At 42.6% G+C, this 20568-nt stretch overlaps 1 protein-coding gene across 5 annotated transcripts in view; it reads left to right on the top strand.

Moving 5' to 3' along the window:
- Nucleotides 1-20568, top strand: part of DHRSX (dehydrogenase/reductase X-linked) — a 1538459-nt gene that overhangs the window by 975748 nt on the left and 542143 nt on the right. The gene's annotated exons all lie outside the window — the stretch shown is intronic.

Here is a 20568-nt window from a genome sequence, read left to right as displayed (position 1 = left end):
ATGCAATAGCAAAGGCCGTGTCCTGGCCACCTGGATGACAGATCCCCGTGGACCATCCAGGAAGACACCTTCAGGTTGCTCACAGTTCTCAGGGGCTCAACAATTACTCACAAGAGCACACCCCTAATGTGGTGTTCGGGGGTCTCTTATCCCTCTCACTGGAGCACCCCCCATTATCTGGGGCTCAGGGGGTCTTCTCCCCCTGACTGTAGCACACTCCTTTTCTGGGCCTCAAGAGGCTCTTCACTTCTCACTGAAGAACAACTCTCTTCTGGGATATATGGGGCTCTTCTCCCCCTAACTGAAGCACACTGCTCTTCTGGGCACAAGACATTCCTCATCTGTGACACTCTCCAGCTTTCTGAACAATCTCCTCTCCTCAGCTCCCAGCTTAGAGACACTGTCATGGAGCCTAGTGTTTTAAGCATATTGCAGGTTGGATATGGTATACAAAGATCATGACATTGACCACCACTGACATTAAGGAGTTATTTTTCATTGTGTTTTCTTGTGTACAGTTATGCCATGTTTTTGCATATTGGGGAATTAGAACAGCATCATTGTTTAATGGTACCATTTTTGCTTCGTTGTGCACAATACCTGAGCATAGAATTGTGGGGCAGCATTAGTTCTAATAGGGTACATGTATACAATAAAATACACCAGATCTGGTCATACTAAAAGCAGTTACATGGATAATAACATTCTTAACACCTTACCAGTTACTGTTTTATATACAATATGTTAGAATGTTGAAAGATACTAATTCCAAAAATAGTTCTGTGCCCCCAATTAGCATGAGCATTTTATACCACCTCATCCTGTTAAAATATGAATCAAGTTAAGCCATGTTATGTTCTGCACTGTACAAGCACTTTTTGTTGAAAGTTTTGAACATTGAGAATCGTCCCTATAGAAATCATTATACATTTGGAACTTGTTAGGTCATTGATACTTGTCCCATTAATCGGATATTATAATTGTAGGCTTTCCATAGGGTATTACCACTAAGCTAGCACACCCAGAGAAACCTACATTGTGACAAGCACTATGCTAGAATTTCTTTCATTTTAAAAGGGCACAGTCAGACATTTTTCCCTGTTATCTATGTGGGTGCGAGAATTGAGCATACAGAGCCAAAAGAAATATATTTATATTGATTGTTCAGTAAGTACGTTATATGTTATTGTATGAACACATTACCATGTTGCATAATGTATTTGGTCAATAGGTACTGGAACTCAAAGATGGCCGCTGACAAACACCTTTTAACCAACCTGATATGTGTCACATATGTGAAAAGGGAAAAGGGACGGCACTTAGTTTGCACCTGAATGAATTTATTTAAGTAACTGAGAAAGAACTACCTGTGCATGTGAACAAGCACCTAGACTGGCGCGAAATGTGTCTTACATGGCGTACTTTTTTTAAACATGGCGTTTTTCCAATAAAATGTACTTTTATACATGCTCTGGCAGAAGAGTGAGGCTCGTCTTTGTAATTCTGGAGTGCAGTCTTTGTTGATCTGACGCCATAACATTTGCTATATATATTGTTTTTCTTTCACTCTGATGCTTAAATAGCACTCTGCCTCATTGTAGCGGGTGCATCTAAGCTCGGTCGAAGCACATCACAGACAACTGAAAACAAAAATCCCAGACTGCCATGCTCAAATCTTGATGCACGGAGCATATAGAGGGGGGTAACACAAATGCCTGGGTACTCGTTTTCGTTAAAGTGCAAATGCAGAATTTAATAAATCGGGAGGATAGCTCAGTTGCAACGTGCTCGCCTTGGAAGCAAGGCGTCACACAGCAACACAGGTTCGATCCCTCCATCTGCACTTAGAAACCTCTGGGTATTAAGCGCGTTATAAATAACCAATCATAAATCATAATAAAAATATCACACATAGACTTACATGAAGAGCTAGTTCCCTCAGCTGAATATAATGCCACACAATCTGTCCTTGTGCAGGCACTTCGTCAAGCAAGTACACACTTTTCCTTAACGGGTCACTCTTTTAAAGAGAGTTACTCTTTCTAGCATAATATGGCTCTAGCCATGTGATAGAGGTTTACTTAGCCATATGGAAGTTCTCAAATACAGCAGCCATCTTATAATTGTTCTAGCTATATACACATTTACTTAAGCGTTAAGCACCCGGCTGGAACAGGTGTTAATGGCCCGGGGCCCGAGTTAAAGGCCTGAGCAGACATTAACAGTCGTTCCAGCCCTGGGAACGAACATTTAACACTATTTGCACCTGCCCCATAGGCTGGGACGGGGCTAACTGGAAAGTATTTCGTAGGAGCCCCTCTTCTATTTCCATGGTGGCCAAACAGAGCGGGGACAGAAGCTGCAGGAGCTTCAGCGGGAGCCTAAACAGCAGCAATCAGGTAAGTGGGGATTGAGGGGGGGTTGTGGGGACAAATTACTGCTGGGTGGGTGGGAGGAAGATGGTGGGCCTCTTAATTGGCTGCCTCCCCCACCAAGAGTGATAATAGATGTTAATATCTACAGATATCCACAAAATATTTTTGTTTTCAGGAAATCAGAGCTCCAATCTCTGAATTCACTTGGAATTATGAGCCACATTGCAAGTTCTGTTTACGATTTCAGTCAAAATAACATAAATACCAGTAACTTGCTGCAAGCCTTAGATGTATAAATCCAAAGGAATAACTCGTGGTCTCCCATCCTTTTGCCGAAAGTAATTCTTTCTAAGTTATTTTCTTCAAAAGAATTCTGTCGACAAAACTAATCGAAATATATAGGGGGTGGATAAAGGGGTGTGGTGGCGCTTGGGTGACAAGTGTAGGGAAAGAGGGATTTGTGGGGGCAGCCTCCCAATAAAAATTAAATCGAGGAGTTTTGTCAGCGGAATTCCATCAAAGTAAAGTACTTAGATGGGATTCCAGTGGGCAAAACGGCATTGAACCTAACCAGCTGCACAACAACAATGTTCATATTTAATACATTTAAATCATGACACCAACAATTTCATAATCAATTATAATAACAATGCCCAATTTATCTACAATCATGCCCTAAAGGGCTGAAGGTATATTTCTCTTCTTTACAAATGAATTCTTAACAGCCGAATTAAATAATAAAGAAAACAGTAGAAAAACAGCATCTATTTAGTGTAATAGAGTAATCACCTATCAGCCATAATACACCTATACGTACATCAATATTTATACAAAACTTTTACTATACATGACAGTTATTATCAAACATTTTAAATATGCAAAAGTGTAAAAGTCTCTGTGAGGAATTTGAGCATCCGCCGGGGCTTTTTTGACATTTTCTTATGAAATGGAATGTTGGGAGATCAACCTCTGGAAAATGTGTGGGACTAATTCGCACACATTTTTCTATGCTCACCGCAAAACAATTACATAGTCAAGTGTACTCTGGGGGGACACAGCCCACAGGCGCAGTCCTCCTGTCATGTTCAGCTGGAGTGTGTCATGATTACTGACCAGAGGGTCTCCTTCAAACCCTTACCCACTTTAGGGACAAGTGGAGGTAGATGGGGAGATCAGGTAGGGACCAAGTGGGTAAGAGCTTGGCATTCAAGACACTCACAGCAATCCCTCCGAATAGACACCCCTATCTCTCAGAGCAACAGCATACTAGTTTCCTGGTTGTTGCATCACTTCCTGCCACTCCAATATGGACACTGAAGAACATCCTGGCATCCAGGAAGTTACAAGGCATTCTAGTGTTTGGGCGTGGCTACTGGCTATAAAAGCCACACCCGAAGAGCAGCTTGTGCGTTGTGCGCTTCCTATAAGCTCGAGAGCACATGCTTACCGCTGCCGTCTGGTTCTCAGTCTTCAGCCTTCCCGATTTGTTCCATCCGACGACCAGAGTCAGCACTGCAACGAGAAGAAGGCGAGAAAGAAAACCGTCAGCTCACAGTGAGTTACGCGTGCCTGGAAATCGCTGCGCTACGCGCTCGGAAGCAGAACATTTTGTACTCACCTCGAACATCGCTAGCATCAGGAACCGCTGTTCTTCAGCCCGCGCACCTACGGCCCGCCCGGGTATTCTGCAAGGAAAGAAAAAAGACATTAGTCGCTGCAGCAGAAACCTCTGATCTTCATTACGTGCAGCTACGAACCACCCTGGGAAACCTGCAAAGAAAGAGAAAAGACATTAGTTTCTTCCGCCATCTCCGTTTACCTCAGTAGCTACAGGCGAGTGCTGTGAACTGACACTTAGCACTGCGGCAGAACGGAAACACCAGAATTGGTCAGTGAGGTAACTGGGCAGCTACGAACATTGAGACTTTTACCTACCTGAACTTACCTGCGAACTTGCCTGAACTGGAGGCCCAGTGCAGACAGAAACTGGGTAACACGAACTCTTGGAGCAAAGGCAGTGCATTGAGCAGCATCTTCCAGGAAATAGCGCCCCTGCAAGAGCAGGATGGAGGGCGCACCACATTAAACACACAGGTGAGGCACGCACCAGGGCACTTAGACATCCTAGGTGGGTTGGGGAGGAGAAGGAGGGTAGTAATCCCTTGAGTTCAACCCTAACTATTCACTCTTTTGGCAGGCCAGACTTCCACTATCAGAAGGGAGGTGTAGAACAGGAGAAGGACCGGGGGACTCCATTGCTCCTGCAGAGACCAAGGTAAGCGTGACAGAGTGTGACAGCCATGAGTACATCAAAGTATCTCGGGAAGGGGGAAGGCAACACCTTCCTCCTGCCATGGCCAGCCTAATTAAATATCAAAGGTGTCCTGTTCACTGTCAGTTCTATGTGGTGGCAACGCATACTGGTGAGAGTTAATTGAAGCAGGCCTTTGATAGGCCTGGTCACAGAACTAACAAAGGGCAGGAAACCCAACACCTTTTTGATATGCGTCTGTGTCAACTTGAAGTCAGCTCCCACCCCTTAGTATGAAGGGCAGTGAATGTCATGTCTGGGAAAACTGTTTACAGTAGGCAACCACTGCAGGGGGACTCCCTTTCAGAGGCTAAGAGTGCATGATTTGATGAAGACAGTCTGTTGTTGCCACAAACGTCAAGGTAGGACCTGCGCTTTGATCAGGAGCCACAGAGACCTCAATTAACTGGAGAGACCCTTTGATCCACAACAGACAGTAAGATGGGTGGGATTTAGTAGTACATGTTTTCACCCCTTTACCTTTCCTGTTGCAATGCACTTTGGTTTTGACCTCACGCATAACAGAAGAATGTTGGTGGGTACCCAGGATTGGTTCATTAAGGTAGGCTTAGCCTGGAACAATCACTGGGGCCCATTTGGCTTTAAAAGAGGGCTGAGCCCCTCTCTTATCAGATCATCCGATGACTTTGAAAGGAGTAAGAAGGACTCATTTGGACTATTGCTGAAGGTACAGTCTTCCTTACAGCTTCTGTCTGTGAAGGAAGGCCAGTATTTCCAATTGGGAGCACATTCCCTCCCCTAAACATCTCCCAGGAAACAGAGGGAGACTCCGAACTCAGAGGACCTATCCTGAAGCTCCAGAACTGGTATCCAGCCAACACAAAGCATGCCCTGCTAGGTTCTGCCAGCAATCTTCCTAGGTAGGAAGTACCAGAGAGTCTCTGAACAAAGGACAAGGCCATTTCCTGCAAACACTGTCCTCAGCTTTGAGCCGTCTTCCTTAAATGACAACACACGCCCCGCGAAGAAGCTAAGAGGAGTGCCACGACAAGCATCAAACAGGATCTTTCTTTTAAGGACATTTTCGAGGCAGCCGAGCCCTCGAACCGTGATTGGCTGCACCACTGACTGTTGTCATGCTGCAGTCACCAAAGCTGTCTGAGACTCCTCAACCATCGTTCCAGATCCGCCAACCAGCACAGAGACAACAGTTCTTGATGGCTAGCCACCGTCTAGGCCAGCCAGCAGCATCCATCCAGCCTTGCTTGCCGAACTGCCTGCCTCCTGATACCCGCAGCTGTCTCCCATCTTGAACTCTGTCGAAGGAGCTGCAAGACGTCCTTGGACCAACTCGACCCTGTTGAGCAAAGATCATCCCAAGTGCCAGGTACATTGTGGTTCTGTCCCCCTGGTTCTTCAACGAAGGCCCCTAGTGACATTTACGAGCACTTGTTCCCTTAGTGCTGAAGCCAAATAACCTTGAACATTATGATTGATTACTATACCGACTACCCTCCTGTCAGTCTCCAGAGTGCATCCCCTTTCCTTCTTGAAACTGTCTCTCTTCTGTACTTCTTTACAGGGTAGGTTTTATTTTGTAGCGTGCTAGAACTGTCTGTTGTAATAATAATAAATTAGATATTTTTATACAACTTGACTGGACAGTCCCTTTTATCATTGGATAATAATTGTATTTTCGCTGTTTTGCAACTAACCAACAATCCACAAGCTTGCAGAGATAAGCCTGCCGTTCGTTCACATTACCAAAATTGGACAAGGAGGTTTATAATTCACTTGTGTTTCCAAACTGTTCATATCCCTTCTGGTGTACTAGAGGAAAAGTGTCTGCTGAGTGGGGAACGCTTTCCAGCAGCACGGACGTCGCAGCAGCCATACACCAAGGGTCGGGAACGCCAGCAAACACAGGTGAGTCTGCAAGGAGTAAAGGGAGCCCGTGGCATACCGACAGGCGTACAAACAATTGCCAAACTGTTTTGAATATCAGATAAGCGATATAGAATGACTGCATTTACACAAGTCTCTCTCTCTCTCTATATATATATATGTATATATATATATATATATATATATATATCAAAGAAAAAAAGAGGAGAAAAGGAACCGCACTCTCCGCGGGCCAGATGGAAAATCCATATGAATAAACGTAGCACAGCTCACAGTGAAATAATAATAAAAATGTAATATTGAATACACAAAAACACAGGTAAAAAAACACGGGCGGAAAGGCGGCAGCAACAACAGAGGCAGGACGCCCATAAGCACAACCCGCACACAACGCGTTTCACGCTCAACTGAGCGCTTGGACACATGAAGAAAGGAAGGACAAGAGCACATTAATAGTTCACAGATGTAGTCCTTTTGCTATGTCAGTGGGACTGGGTAAGTGCCTGGGGAAGTGAAGTAGGCGGCAGCCATGTTAGAATGGAAAAGCGAAAAATGGCCAGCAATGTGAGCCAGGTGACTGGGCAGTGCGTAGTGCACAGAATAGAAATAGTAGCAAAATAGCCAAAAAAACACGGTCAAAGCCGCACATTACACACCAGGCACACCCAAAGTTCCACTGTGGAATCCTGTTTTATATGCAATTTTCAAAGTAGTAAAGCACAAAAATTTCATAATACGCATGCAGTTGAAGAAGTGGAGATTCCACACACAATTGAAAAACCAGAAAATACATCAATGACAATAAATTGAAGCATAGATCCGCCATTTCCCGGCCCCATGATGAAAATAAAAACAGCTCAGATATGTAACACATAGCTAGACATTAATATGGCATTCTGATACCAATGGCAGAAGGAGTAAAGTGCAAGTGCAAATGCAAGCAAACATAGCAGCATGATGATGTGCAAATATGCAGGGCCAAAGTGGCAATATCTACAAATGCAAAACTGCAACATACGGCATAGTAGCACCGATAGCAGGAGGAATAAAGTGCAAGTGCAAGCAATGATAGCACCATAGTGATGTACAAATATGCAAGGCCAAGGTTGCAAGGTCTACATGTGCAAAAATGCGAAGTACCACTCTTTAGAAAAGTACGGGTGGCTCAGTCGCTACTAAAGACAAAACACTCCTACTACATACACGGGGCAAGGCTAATAGATTCCTGGCAGCAAAACTGAGAAAACAAAAAACCCGGAACTACATAGTGCAGCTAAATGACTCCCATGGGAAATCCCACACAGCAGAGCTGGACAAGACGGAAATAATGAAACGATTTCACATGGAACTATTAAAGGGGGAAAATCTAGACCCAGACCATCAACTTGCCTATATCAACTCTCTCCAACTGCCCCAAATTACAGAAACAGACAGAATCAATCTTGGGAAACCGATTACTGCCCAGGAAATCAGCGACGCTATCACAGCACTACCAGCAAATAAGACGCCAGGTCCGGACGGTTTTGGTAATGGATATTACAAGACATTCGGTACACAATTGCTAGGCCCGCTATCAAAATTATTCAACACAATTAGGGAAGAGGGGAAGGTCACACAAGATATGGGGAAGTCCATAACTATACTGCCGCTAAAACCAGGCAAAGATCCCAAAAACTGTGCAAGCTACCGGCCTATAGCACTGCTGAACACGGATGTAAAAATCTACACAAAAATTTTAGCAACTTGTCTAATGGAAATCCTTCCAAATATAATACATGATGATCAAGCAGGGTTCATCACAGACAGACGTACACAAGACAACGTCAGAAGGGCAGTGGACGTCATTGATGCTGGACGACGATCACAACAATCATTTGCTGTGGCAGCTCTGGACGCCACCCGAGCCTTCTATAGCATGGACTGGGGCTATCTGAGCTTGATTTTGGAACGGTTTGGTTGCGGTCCGGAATTCACGAAAATGGTGCTTGCCAACTACCAGCATCCATCGACAAGCTTCAGGATCAATAGTGGAGATCGGAAGGGGCACTCGACAGGGCTGCCCTCTCTCCCCACTAATGTTCGCAATGGCAATGGAACCATGTGCTATGCAGATCCACCAAGACGTCAGTATCAAGGGAGTTACAATAGGTCAGGAAACCCACAAAATAGCCCTATACGCGGATGACATCATGCTCTTTATGGGAGACCCAAAAAATTCAATGCCAAGAGCTATGGCCCAGCTGGAGGACTTCAGACGAGTCTCGGGGTTCTCCATAAATTTCTCCAAATCGAAAGCTATGAACATAACGGCAAAGAGAGAAGACATCGAGACATTGGCGAGATCATTTCCGATGAGCTGGGTTGAAAGCAAACTGGAATATCTAGGAATTAACCTTGCCAGGGATCCGCACAAATTATATCAGACAAACATAACGCCACTTTGGAAACAACTACAGGAAGACTTGTGCAGATGGGACTCCCAGGAGTTGTCATGGTTCGCCCGCATCACAGCGGTCAAAATGACCATCCTCCCCCGCCTCCTCTATGTGGTAAGCTCATTGCCAGTGCCAATACCACCAGCCAAGATCCGAGAACTGCAAGATACGATATTCAAATTTAATATGGCATAATAAGAAACCTAGAATTCAGAAACTAATCCTAATGCGCTCCCCACATCTGGGAGGTCTGGGAGTTCCAGAAATTGACAGATACATTATGGCAGCACAACTAGCACCAATGCTGCGATGGGCGAAACCATAGGATCATAAAGGTTGGTGCAGAATCGAACAATCAGTCTCATTCGTCCCCCTAATAGCCCTCTTGAGCCTGAGCAAAGAAAACTGAAACAGCAGAGAAGCTCTACTAGAAATGACGAAATGGTCTTTACTAAGCTGGGACAAAGCCTGGAAAAAGAAACGCATTCCTGGTGGAATGAGCCCATATACGCCACGGATGGGCAATCCGGACTTCACGCCGGGTCTCCAACGGGGATACTGAGTGGGCTGGTCAGGGGCAGAATCGATACAACTGAAAGACATGTACAAAGACGGCGCTCCACTGCTCTTCACAGATTGCCAGTGAAAATTCAACATAGGGGAAAACGAACGCTATAGATATGCGCAAATCAGGCACTGGATTACACACCCAATGGTGAAGAAAGCGGGCACGAGGACGCCATCAGGCCTAGAAATGTCGCTTCAAGAAGGCAATACCGCGAAAGGGGTCTCCAGACTCTACAAACTCCTCTCCAATGACCTGCCAACCGATCATCTTGCATACAAAACGAATTGGGAGAGAGATATGCAAGAGTCACTAACGGCGGAGGAATGGTACCAAATATGGGCACGTGCACACAGCACCTCCAGATGCACAACAATAAAGGAATCTGCGTACAAATTGTGCCTCAGATGGTATATGTCCCCGAACCGCATCCACAAAATTGCAAAGTCCTACTCACCAAACTGTTGGCGAAACTGCGGTGAGAAGGGAGACCTGTTCCACATGTGGTGGACGTGCCCTAAAGCAGTTGCCTACTGGAAGGAAATACAAAGCTACATAAAAGACATCTCAGGGGTGGATCTACCGAGATCTCCGAAGACAATCCTCTTAGGAGTCCCTATAGAAGGGAAATACGGGATGTCAGGAGCAACAGCTAAACTCATCACCCATCTACTATCAGCAGCTAGAATGACTCTCGCACAAAATTGGAAAAACAAAGAAGGTCCAATCTCAGCATGCTGGTGGGTTAAGATCTGGGGGGTGATGGCTATGGAGAGGATATGCGCTATTAACACCGGCAAATACCTAAGATTCCTATATGGAATCCATTTCATGAACATGTACGGGACAGAGAAGCCCATTTGTTCAAACCTCGCCTGTTCCGAAACACACATGTAACCTGAACTCTCTCAAAAATAAAGATAAAGGGACGCTGTGGTCAAGAAAGGGAAGAACACGGTAAAAGCCTGGACTCTGGAATATAAAATAATACTTGTAGGGGGGTTGAGAATTGTATAGAGGTGGAGGGACTAATAAAAAGAAATGGAGGGGTAAGAGAGGAGGGATGAGAGAGGGAGGGAGAGCATTGGGGAACCTCAGGAGGTAATGCAAACTATAATGTTCTGTAAGACAAGAACATGAGTAAAAGGTAGAACATAAGAGTTCAAGGTGCTCAAAAGCTATGCTGTAATAGCTTATATGCCCGGGAACCAAAAATAGACATGGAAACTAGACCGAAATGGTAATGTCGGACTGAAAAACAACCTTAGAATGGACTGTCACTAAGATACAACTCGATCCTACATAATGTATGTAAGTGAAATGGATTTTGTATATATAAAGCCGGTTAAAAGCACAATTTCTTTTTCGAAACAACACCAAAAGAGCATGGCCTAAGCACTGGTGGTAATTAATTGAGTTGAACAGAGTTGTCATTTACAATGCCTTCAGAGGTAGTCCGAATTTATTAATGCTTCAGTAAAACATTGACGGGGAGATGAAGCAAGGAAGGCAATGTATTGCGAAGTTTCACAACGAGAACCTTAAGTTAGAACCCATTGATGCGGGCAAAATACTTCCCAAATGTACCCCCTTTATGTTGCATATTCGACCTCAAGCCAAATCGGACTATGTAATAAGGTTGCCAAATGTAGTGGGGAGGATAATCGATCTTTGTTTATTAACTGTTCAATGGCTTTAGGAGATGATCTACTGTAGCGATTATTCTTGTTGAATGTACGTAGGAAGAACTCTATCGAACTGTTTTTTATCATTACTGCTCTGTGTGTTATAAATTGAAAATCTAATAAAATATTTGTTTAAAAAAAAAAAAAGTACATAGCAGCATCAGAATGTGCAAACTACGTACTAAAGTAGCAGCATAGGTATGTATAAAAATGCAAAATCCACCTCTGGCCATAAAAGGCATACATATTAGCTAAAAATACCAATAGTCATGATTCTAGCACACGCTGGGGAAAGATGAAAAGCAAATATAAAGGGAAATGGCAGCCTCTGTTTATGCAAATATGCAAAGCAGAGAGGGCAACTGGATGGCAGCGAAAAAAAGGGATGGAACCACTAAAGTTAAAAAAAGCAAAAGGACTACAAAAAAGGAATTAAAAAAACCCAATAAAGAGCTCAGATACCACAGAATCGTGCTACAACAGCTCAAAACAGGCCCAGGGTAAGATAAATAGAAATAAGAGCCAAGGAAAAACACCTAAACCAACAAAGAAATCAAAGATACATCAAAAAAAAAGAAAACACAATAATGGTTATGCATATTGATCAAGCTTAGGTGCCCAAGAATGTATAAAGCTCCTCATCCAGATTCTGTCCATTGGGAAACTTGGTGTCGAAGTCCAAAATAAATCTTGTTTCCAATTGTCTAAGCTTTAAAACACAGTCTCCACCCCTAGGATGAATGGGAATGTACGCCACTGCAAAAAACGTGAGCAAATTCAGGTAATTCTCATGTACTTGCCAAAAGTGCTTACCCATAGGGTACGCGGGATCTGAATTTTTGATCGCTCCTAAGATGCTGTAGAATCCTAAGTTTGAGCTTGCATGTAGTGCTCCTGACGTACCACTTCATGCAGGGACATGAGAGAACATAGACAACAAAAGCAGTGTCAATAGAGTACTTGATAGTTTGGTTATATTTAGTGACCAGATGTAAGAAAGATTTGCAGGCAGTAGCATGAGCACAAGCTTTACATTTAGAACATTTGGTAAAGCCAATGGGGGAGACCGTCAGCTAATTGGAAAGAGGAGGACTTTTGTCAATGGGTGGCAGAAAGCTGGAAACTAGCTTGTCTCTGAGCGATGGTATCCTTTTATACGTGATGGTGGGATGTTTAGAGAGCAAAGGGCACGGGTCTTTATCCAAGATCAAGACACGCCAATGTCGTTCAATGATCCTACGAACATTGTTGGAAGCATTATCAAAAGAGACAATGAGTCTCGGTTCATCATCGATGGTGGTCTTATCGGGCTTGGCCCATACAATGGTTTATCCCTACAAAGTCCACAGGCTTTAATGTAGGCCATTTCTATAGTTCTTTTGGTATAGCCTTGTTGCCGAAAATCAATGGCCGCTTGGGCACAGTAATAATCAAACGATGCAAGGTCCGTGCAGTTCCTGCGGTAACGAATGAATTCGCCATAGGGAATGCTTCTTTTACATGACATAGGATGACAACTTTTGGCATGCAGAGGTAGACCAGTATTGGAGGGTTTTTTATGCAATACTGTGTGAAAACCAGATCTTTCTAGAGTCACCACCACATTAAGATAAATAACCTATGGCATTCTGTAAAACGTAAATTGGCCAGATTGGTATTAAAGCTTTTCACAAACAGTTGCCAGTCAATTTCAGTACCCTTCCAGATAACAAACACATCGTCGATATATCGCCACCAGGCGACAATATGAGTTGGAAAACTAGATGCAAGCAGGTCACATAGAAAAGTAGCCTCCCACCATCCCATCGTCAGATTTGCGTATGATGGGGCAAAGGTACTGCCCATGGGAGTGCCCCTTACTTGCCGATAAAAGGTACCCTCAAACAAAAAAACATTGTTCGTGAGGCAAAAAAACAACATCTCTAGAATCATAGAGCTATGGCCATGGTAGTTCAATGAACGAGTATCCCAAAAATATTTGCAGGCTCCCATTCCATATATATATATATATATATATATATGTATATATATATATATATATATAATTTCTTTGTATATGGTTAAATAACTTTTACAAATTCATTCACATTTAAAATGTAACCTAAAATGTTCCGATAAAGTACAACGGAACAAAGAAGACAATTAATAAAAAACACAAAATATCAAAACCAAAATAAAATACAATACCCGTAAACTCCTATTTATAAAATCACAAAACACATCTAAAACCAAAATACAAAATTACTAAAACTTTTCATAAACATCAGCTCTAGGTTTACATAGCTAAAAAAAGAATTAACATTGAAGTTTACTTGTGCCAACACTTCGAAATTAGTCGTCACATCCTCAGTAAAGCTGGTGGGAGATACCTGCAAAATGTACCCTAGTTATGTTCCACAGCAGGCAAGTCAGGACTATTCAACTTTCTTTCTGGTAGAGTTGTAGAGATAAAAAAAAGGCTGCAACTGCTAGTGTGTCTGAGACGTTACCCTCACTTAGGCACCTGTGCCAAATGTGCACTTCTTGACCCCACTGATTATCAGGAAACATTTTACCTAGATAAGAAAGCCTTTTTTCATTTAACACTTTACAAAACGAAAGCAGGTGTCATGTAGACTCAACAGTGTCATTGTGGTTACAAAATTTACACCCAGAGTCTTTAGGTGTAAATAATACTGCGCCATAAAAGGATTTCATTGGTTGACGATAAGTCCCATCGGAATTTGAGGAATATTTTCCTATATTGTCTGTCTGGGGATTTGATGAGATATGATGGTAACTCAGCCCTTTTTTTATGTTCATGAGAGATGTGCGACATGGATACATAACTATGTAACTTTTCATTGTTCTCAATCGTAATCGTATTCACAGGTTCTTTACTTTTATCGAATTCTGGATTAAAGTTTCCATGTTCATTCTTATTTTTTGTAAAATTCTCTCACAATTGATTCTAATCAATCCAACATAGTTTATATATTTTCCACCAGAAGGCAAGTTCATACACTCCTGCAGGTTCACATAGGGAGAATAGCTAACTGGCAGAAGTAGTTTCCTAAACAATATCAACAGTATCCACTCAATATGGGCATGTATTGAAATAAGGCCCAATTCAAACCTTTTTGCGCTTAAAGGGACACTATTAGGTACCCCCAAAACATTTCTCCAAATTTTGGCTTCCCACTGATCTAACCATTTCAAGGCTACATCAAAGAATCATTTTTGTCCGTAGATTAACTTGGAAATCACTTTTCCCACATAAAATGTTAAGACTGGCATGAGAGACAAAGACCCACATTTCAGATTTAGCACCAAAACCTGCAAAAGCAGCATAGTTGCCTATTGGTTTAACATGTATCTCCCATTACTAAAATCCGGCGAGGCAGATATCATAAAGCTGAGGTACGTCATGCATGAGGCTGAGGTAATCACTGTATTCTCCTAAGACCACAGCTGAGCCCTCCTTCTCATACTTCTAGATATGGCTAAAATATTAGTTTTCTTTAGGTTGATTTTAAGACCGTTTTCGCTCGCGTAAGCAGAGAAAGTGGTAAGAAGTTTTTTTAACCCCACTCGTGATTTATCAAAATGCAAAAAAGTGTCTGTGTATACCTTGAAGGCACCCACCCTGGGTGCTACTAGTGCAGCCAGACTCACATGGTCTTTCACATCAGACACATAGAGGTTGAACAGACATGCGGCTAAGATATAACCCTGTCGAGGGCCAGACAGGGTCGGAATATGGCGTGACATAGCCCCATCTCTGTTCAACCTCCCTCTGATGGATACATTTTCATGTAGACCTATAATGAGATCCAATTAGCCACTTGGAATGCACCAACTTTTCAGCTTCCCCCAAAGTCTAGCACGGTCAACATGGTCAAAGACTGATGAGAGGTTGATAGAGGCTATGTACGTACAGGCATCTGGGGTAGACCAAGTTGTTTTTTTAATAGAGCAGAGCACAAGGCCATTTAAAGATGTAGAGTGAGCCTTGTGTAAGCTTGTCTGAAATTTAGATAACCTGAATGTTTCAGCAGCCCATTTTTCCAAGTGCTGGAGTAGGATAGATGAAAAAATCTTACTATCAGCATCCAACAATGACAATGAGATTGGTCTATAGTTCATGGGATCAGACCTTAGACCTTTCTTGAAAATTGGAACAATGAATGCTATTTTCCACATTTCAGGGTACAATTTTGTAGAGACCACACTGTTACTCACGCTCCGTAAATAGGTCAGGAAGATAGATAGATGACCTTGGAGACGATATGTACACAGGAATCAATATTCAGCCTCCAACTCCAGCTCCCCTGAGTTCAAGACTCAGGCTTCCTCAAGAGAGGGGCTCTTCTTTACAACGTGCCTCTCTGCCATTTCAATTGGAACAGGCAGGGTGTCAGTTGAATAAAAGAGCAGGGAGAACACACACCACCAATACCCAAGCTGCAAAGGGATACAAAGAGATTATACAGTGCTGAGGAACCAAGTAAGCAATCAAGCACAGTATGGGACAGGAAATACCTAGGCAGTGATTGGAGTGGAACTTTCGCCGGAATGGACCTACAAGTAAAGAAGTAAACCCAAATGAGTGAATTAATCTAATGGATTCTTCCTGTAGAGAGTTTTAGTCAAAAGTACAGACCTGAATTGTGGGACTCTCAAGGGTTAATGATTTCCAGGATTGGACAAAACGACAGGAAAAAATAATAAACGGGGAAGTTAGTACAGGGAAGTTAACCCGGGCGGCACGAGGGTCGCGCTAGAGCCGGGTTAGTGCAGGATCAGGAGAGCGTCAATATGCACTTTGAAAATAAGTTTGTTGAGAGTTGCAGTTCAATAAATGTCCCAAATCCAGTAGTGAGGAATACCAGCAGAGCAGTAGTAGTCAAGGAAGGCGCTGGCAGAAATAGAAGAAAATAAACATAGTTGGTTACCTGAAACACAGACTTCCCAAACGAGAGTTGGAGCAACTGAAGTGTTCGTATAACTGCTGACGAAGGTGTTGCGAAGGCAGCAGCAGCAGGAGCAGGGAAGAATAATCCAAGTAACGTTCTGTGTCAAATATCAGAAGATCACAACAATGGTAAGGGTATAGAGAAGGCAGTCCAAGGGCAGTCCGGGTCGATACCGTAGTGGTCTTTGAAGTGTAAATGGAATAGGAGACGTAACAATCCAAAAGTTCAGGCGTGGGTCGAAACCAGGAGATCAAGTTGGGATTTTGTGACAAGATTTCACAAAAGAAAACGGATGTAACCGCAAATAGTAAGAAACACTAATTAGCAGCAACAAGCCCGCTGGAATACGCTGGTTTTAAACCCGTAAGGGGGGTGTGCCTTGTGGTACGTCCTTCACATACAAGCCGTGTCAGCTGACACAGGTTCCGTCGTAGCTTGTACAGACGCCATGGCAACCTGTATCTGCTCCACAAAGGAGCCTGTGAATGGGACGTACACCGCAGGGAAGTTTTTGTCTGCCGAAGAGTAACACACACTTTCAGACAAGATAGACAGAGCATTACCCAGTTTCTCGTATCATTTCTCAGAATAACATTTGACAGACCATTAGGCCCTGCAGCTCGCAAGGATTTGCATCAAATTATTAGATCATATACCATGTTGGCATTGGTATTAATAAGCATGTCGCATCGTGGGAATTGTCAACAAGATTTAAAGATTTTACATTACCCAGATTGTAAAAATTAGAGAAAAATGTTACCCAGGTTAACTCGTCTGTTGCATTAAACTGGGCTGCGCAAACAAACAATTCTTGACCCTTTATTACAGACCAGAAGAAGCCACATCTTTTTTAGATGGTGTTTTTAGCATTAATTCCAGGTCTTGCAGTAACAAAATGGCACACCGATTTTTGCAATAATTGTTATAGTTTTGTTTTATAACTTTGCACTTACCCAATTTATCTTCCTGTGAAGTTAGTTTATTCTTTATTAACCTCTCCACTGACCTCATTTCAGTTTTGTTCCGGGGCAACTGGTCATCATAAGTGTATAAATGTTTCCTATGAGCAGAAGGCTGGGGTGGCTTAGAATTATATGTGGCACCAGGCATAAGAGCGCTGATAGTGCACTCAAAATTACCCACATTTAACATTTGATCTTCCACTCAAGTGTTGTGCGAGACATCGTTTCCCTAAAATCATGAGTTAACCTGTCCACATTCAATAAAGTTCTACCAATGGCATTGCCCTGTGCAGTTACTTTTAAGTCAGTAGGACTTATAATTGTATTATCTGTCATTGTTAGAGGAGTATTGAAAGTGGCTCTCAGAATACAATGATCGCTCCATGCAGTTGGGTCAATAATAAAATTAGAGCAACTCTCAAACATTAGTGGGGACCACAAAATATAATCAATCATTCTTTTACTAATACCACAGAACCATGTGTAATTATTAACACCCAATTTGACATAGCTGAGGTAAATTCAATGAGGCCAGTGTGGTACTCCATTTCCAACCGGCTTTTGATTTTTGATCATAGGGGAGGTGATCGGATTTACAATTAAACAATAGGTCATCAGCCAGCATCGGGACACATTTAACATTTAGATCGCCGGCTAGCAAAACATGTCATGGGCCCATTCTAGATTTCCACTTACCAACTAAATCAACAATGGACTGCAAAAGCTCATCCAGGTCTCCCACTCCTTTATGTCATTATATGTTAATTAGCAAGACATTATACTGCTGGGTAAATAGAGCCACCTCAACTGCCAAGAGCCCATACGGAAGATTCGGAATCTGGCGGCTATCAACCAAAAGGTCAGATCGTAGCTTGGAAAGAGGGGATGGCAGTATGCCAAGTTTCTTGAATCATTAGACAATTAGAATTTCTTAGTTCTTCCGTGACTGCCTGGTTAGTGTATAAGTGAGTATGTCCCCTAGAATTCTATGACAATCATTTTAATACCCCAACTAGGGAACAATTAGTCACTGGCTCATCTTCATCATCGTCTCAACCAGGAGCGAGAGTTACTAGGCCCCTGCAATTTGTGTGATCTATCCTCATAGACACCTGTATATATCTTTTCTCCATTCCATCTTTTTAAGTAGTTAAAATGGGAATTATCCTTTGACCTTAGGATGTATCCATCCTGGGCTTCTTCCTCCCATCTAGCAATTGAGAAGCCTAAGTTGTACAACATCACCTTTTCTGACACAATCAAATCTAACACCGATTTAGATTGTAAATAAAGATGGGCCCGTGACACACATTTTCTGTCTGGGAACGCAACCCTCTCAAAGTCAGTTGAGGAGATTGCTATCAATGTTGGAATTTCAGCTAAAATTTGCAGAATATTAGTACGGTTTAAGCATATAGGCATATTATCATCAAGGAAACTAGACATCAGTAAAATATTAATCACATCCTGTGTATGCCTCTTAGGACAATTATGCACTCTAGGCACCTCCTCTTTGACAGATTGGGTAATTGATTTGCGATTAATGTGGTCCCACCCAAAATTGGGTGATGTATTTGTTACATTACTGGGGTAGCTTCCCCCATGGGCTGTATTCTTTATGTTTATTACATTGAGCCTAGTGCCCTAACAAGTATGACAGATTGTTGTGTTAACTGAGGGCTTACTGTCAACCTGTGGGTGATTCACTAGGCCAGAATTGGTTTTGAAGTGTCGTTCAGTGGGAATGTATAGCTTATCGTGTAGGCCACCTAAGTTGGTATGATTTTGATGATCAGTAGAAGTGCTCCCAGAATTTATTTAGAGAAGTTGTGATACGGTTGTTTCAATGTACCAGAACAGACCTCAGGCTTATGTTCATGAGGAATGTATAATTTATCGACCAGGCAATCTAATTTTTTATTATGCTGATCAGTAGCAACCTGAATTTGCTGTGTATTATTGGAGCTAGAGGGGGAATACAGCAGCCTGCGGCTACCGGCAGCATGTTTCAGTGTTTTATCGCTAGTGGAAAGATCCTGTACACCAGAGTTTATGGCCAAGAGCAGTAGAGCCGTCTTTTCCTCACCTTCACATCTGCAATTACACAAGACCGCATTCACAACTTGTGTTTTCGAATTTACGGGTGTCATAACAGATGGGACGGCCAACGGCACAATAGATTGATCTTGAGAGCAACTTGTTTTAAGGTGGATGGCATCATCAAAGGATAGTTTTTTGCTCAGGTTTACAGACCGTCTGTATACAAGCATTGACTTTTAGCACTTTGGCAATATCAGACTCTACATATATAGATGATTTGGACGTGGGTATCCACCACAGTAAACATTAGTTGCCATTGAACCACTAACCAAAAGGAGTGCTGGCCCACAAATATCATCTGAATCATTTGGGCCAAGTTCTGAGACTGACCCGGTTGAGATAAACTGGATATTTGGAGTAGTGGGCTGAATAAAGAAGCAGCTCTCTTCTCGTACCAGCATCAATACCAGATCTAAGCTTTTAGTCGTCTTCTTGTACCCTTTAATGTAATCAATTATGGAGAGATTGCATAACCATTTTAAGGATGAGTTATTACGCCTTTTTAACCATTTTTGGTTCTTTATTTTTTATTTTTTTCCACAATTACTGGTACAATTCTTTTGTTTGTGCATTATCACAGTTGTTTGCTGTGGGGAATTCCCACATATGTCTATACTAGTACAATTCTCAGTCCCCTTCACAGGGCGGGCAAGTATGTGAGAACTTTTAGGGAAAGGTGTTATTTCAGTTACAAATTCTTCTATCAAAATGATGTCAGCAGATGTAGCAGCTTGGCCAGACCCACGGGTTACAGATTTTGCAGATAATGTTTCACGTGAGGCCAGATGGCCAACGCATGCCTCCAAGTCTTCCACCTTTGCATTAATCAATTACAGCATAATTGTATGAACCTTCACCTCATCCCAAACATTGTTGTACAGTTTTACGAAAGAGCTTAAAACCATATTAGGGAGAGAGAGGCTGGGAGAAGACAGTTTAATACAGTCGTCCGCCTCTCTCAGGGTGTGCTGGATTGCTCCTTCACTTGGTTGTATAAGAAAGTCAGGTGATGAAATAGAATGAACTCTTCGGTTTTCTTGAGAGATGACGTCAGTTAGCTCAGAGATCCAATGCAAGAAGCGTCACAGGTTTGTTGAATGACTCTATCTAAAGTTGCACATGCTTTTGTGTGGATTATAGAAGCTGCATATTCAATTATGCGTAGGTCGTTCAGTATAATCATTTGAGTACCATCAATTATTGCAGTTTTCCTAATAGGTACTATTGTTTTAATCTCAGTGCTTGTCCCAGATAATTAGAGGAAATCATCCATTATGCATTGTACGGCTATGGGAGACCTCGGTGGAGGAGTGA

This window comes from Ambystoma mexicanum, chromosome 7p (assembly GCF_040938575.1).
Source record: "Ambystoma mexicanum isolate Mex_15411 chromosome 7p, UKY_AmexF1_1, whole genome shotgun sequence".
Lineage (NCBI taxonomy): Eukaryota > Metazoa > Chordata > Amphibia > Caudata > Ambystomatidae > Ambystoma > Ambystoma mexicanum.
Note: the sequence above shows the minus strand (reverse complement) of the source record. Positions and strands in the feature narration are given on the sequence as shown.